Source organism: Protomyctophum parallelum (genome assembly GCF_964188405.1).
Source record: "Protomyctophum parallelum genome assembly, chromosome: 3".
NCBI lineage: Eukaryota > Metazoa > Chordata > Actinopteri > Myctophiformes > Myctophidae > Protomyctophum > Protomyctophum parallelum.
This window is the reverse complement of record NC_139698.1, coordinates 54,047,354-54,049,913: the sequence shown is the minus strand read 5'-3', so window position 1 is coordinate 54,049,913 and position 2,560 is coordinate 54,047,354. Positions and strand designations below refer to the sequence as shown.

At 43.8% G+C, this 2,560-nt stretch overlaps 1 long non-coding RNA gene across 1 annotated transcript; it reads left to right on the top strand.

The window, feature by feature from the left end:
* Positions 1-363: 363 nt before the first annotated feature.
* LOC310855700 lies at positions 364-1,123 on the top strand. Its single transcript, XR_014569014.1, has 3 exons — positions 364-470; positions 748-928; positions 1,024-1,123. It is a non-coding gene; the product is annotated as an uncharacterized lncRNA (long non-coding RNA).
* Positions 1,124-2,560: the final 1,437 nt, after the last annotated feature.

The following is a 2,560-nucleotide window of genomic DNA, read 5'->3' as shown; positions in this document are numbered from 1 at the left end:
CATTAAGTACTTGTACTTGCATTCTTTAATTTATACCTAATTAGTAAAGGCACACTACAATAGAAAGTTAAGCATTAAGTAATGTCTTATTAAAATGTATTTCAGGCTGAGCCTTCTACTCCTGCTCCTGTACATCCACAACCATCAACCAGTGGAGAAAGTGGGCTTTCAAAAGAAGACCTCAATGTATCGGCGACTGTGACCATGGCCACCCCAACATACGTTCTCTACACTGACAGTGATCTCGAACGAGCGAGAAGTGCCTACTTTGAGGAGATGCGGCTGGGGACAGAGCCCAGCATGTTATCCAAGGAGCTCTTTTGTCGACTAATAAGAAGCACCATGACAAACATGCTTTCAATGGCAAGAGTGATCAGCTCCAGGTATCCAAAAAGATTTGAGGTTGAAGCAATGGCCAACAGATTGATGGAGTAGCGTACTATCCACTGTTGAGTATTAGCTGTTCACCGGTAAGTAGCTTTTGTAACAATAGTTCTTGAGTTTTCAGGTTTTTAGCACAGCTAGACTAAATATAACTGCTCAATTCTAATTGGTTACACCTACATTTGCAAGTTGGAAACATTAATTGTTTTGGCACACTGTGTTTATGATGTATTTTTACATACAAAAAATGGCTGCTCCGAGATACGTCAATCGAGCAAATGGCAGGCGTAAACTGTGACTTGTCTTGAGGTTCATAGTTGCATGATCAAATGTTCACTACCTGCTATTTGTACCCGACAAAAGAAAAAAGTAGCAGAAAAGCTGATGAAGAGGTTGTCTAACGTGAAAAGTCCAAAGAAGAGACCACGACAGACTGCAACCAGTGACGTCGAAGCCGATTCCAGTCAATCTGTGGCATGTTCACCTCCTATAGAGCCCCCCGCAGTGCCAGTATCTGCCAGCACCCCAGTGCGACACAGGGAAGGTAGTGATACTATATGTAACTATGTATATGCATTATGCATGTATGCACTATGCAGTCTTCACTTGAACAGTATCCCCCCTTTTTGTCATCCTCAGCCAGTAACTCAGTGCAACTTCAACTCCTTGCAGCCAGTGGTCCAGTCCAACGGTCTCTTCCAGCCAGCAACCCAGGGCAACCCCAGATCCCGGCCGCCACCCCAGTGCGACGCAGGAATAACGGTAGTAAACAATATGCAGTCTTTGGTACTTTGGTGACTTGACAGTTGGCAAAAAAGCATTTTTAAGTATACAAATATCTCAGGGTTTGGGTCGTTCACTATGCTCTGGTATTCTGCCAATGTATATTCTCTTTTTAGTGCTAGATGGCATTTTTTCTATGGTTTAGGGCTATGTTATGGAGTGTGTCTGGGTTGCCTTCTTTTAGGTGGTTATAGAAATTAAGAGCTCTATCTCTTTTTTCCCCTCTTTTTCTGTGAGTAGTTAACGTCCTAATTCTGCCCTGCAGGCAATGTTTGTGGATAAAATTGCAATACAGGATTTTAAATGCTTTTTTAAATTGCATTACATTTTTCTTTTTCATTGTGACTTTGGTACACTACTGATTACTTCTGATAGGTCTATCTTCAAGCTCACAGCGCTTTGTGAGCTAGATGTTCCTTTTAGAAGTTATTTTGACAGACAAAAAAATAATGTCTTTGTGGTCTCTCAATCTGCAGCGTCCTACTACACCAGCTGTGCAACCCCAGCACCACCACCAGGTCTCCAGCCAGGCTAGCACACCTAATAATGACCAGGTAAAATGTGTTTTTTCTTTTTCTTTTAATCCCACAGTTTTTAACCAATTGTTTTTCACCCAGTGTTAATTATCTAATGTAATCTTGGGCTCTAACACTCCCACTGCCAACCTGGGGAGAGCAACGGACTGGCCCCATGCTTCCTTCAATGCATGAGGAGTCCAAGCCGCTGCTTTTCACCTGATGGAGTTTCCCCGGTTGGTCCTAGCCTGTGGAAGGAACATATTATTCCAACAGCTCCTTTCCCTCATCAGGCTGACCAGGGGGAGGCAGTTTTAGAGACCAGGATTACTGCATGTGTTTTGTGAGGGTACCTCCTACCCTAGGGGACACGGGAGAGCAAACTCCACACAGAAAGGCCGTTTTGCCAACCGCCTCGGTTATGGGTACTGATGACGCGGAGGAGTGAACACGCCAACACGGCGTCCCCAGCGGGAATAAAACCCAGGACCTTCTAGCTGTGAGGCGACAGCACTACCGACTGTGCCACCGCGCCAGTCGTAAAATGCTTTTTTAAATTGCATTACATTTTTCTTTTTCATTGTGACTTTGGTACACAACTGATTACTTCTGATTGGACTATCTTCAAGTTCACGACGCACTGTGAGCTAGTAGATGTTCCTTTTAGAAGTTATTTTGACAGACAAAAAAAGACTGTCTTTCTCTCAATCTGCAGTGTCCTGTTACACCAACTGGGCCACCCCACCACCACCAGGTCACCAGCCAGTCTAGCACACCTGTCCCTGACCAGGTAAAATATTTTTGAACTGCATTGGCTATTTATTTCAATGTGACTTTGGTACACTACTGATTACTTCTGCTTGATCTTCAAACTCATG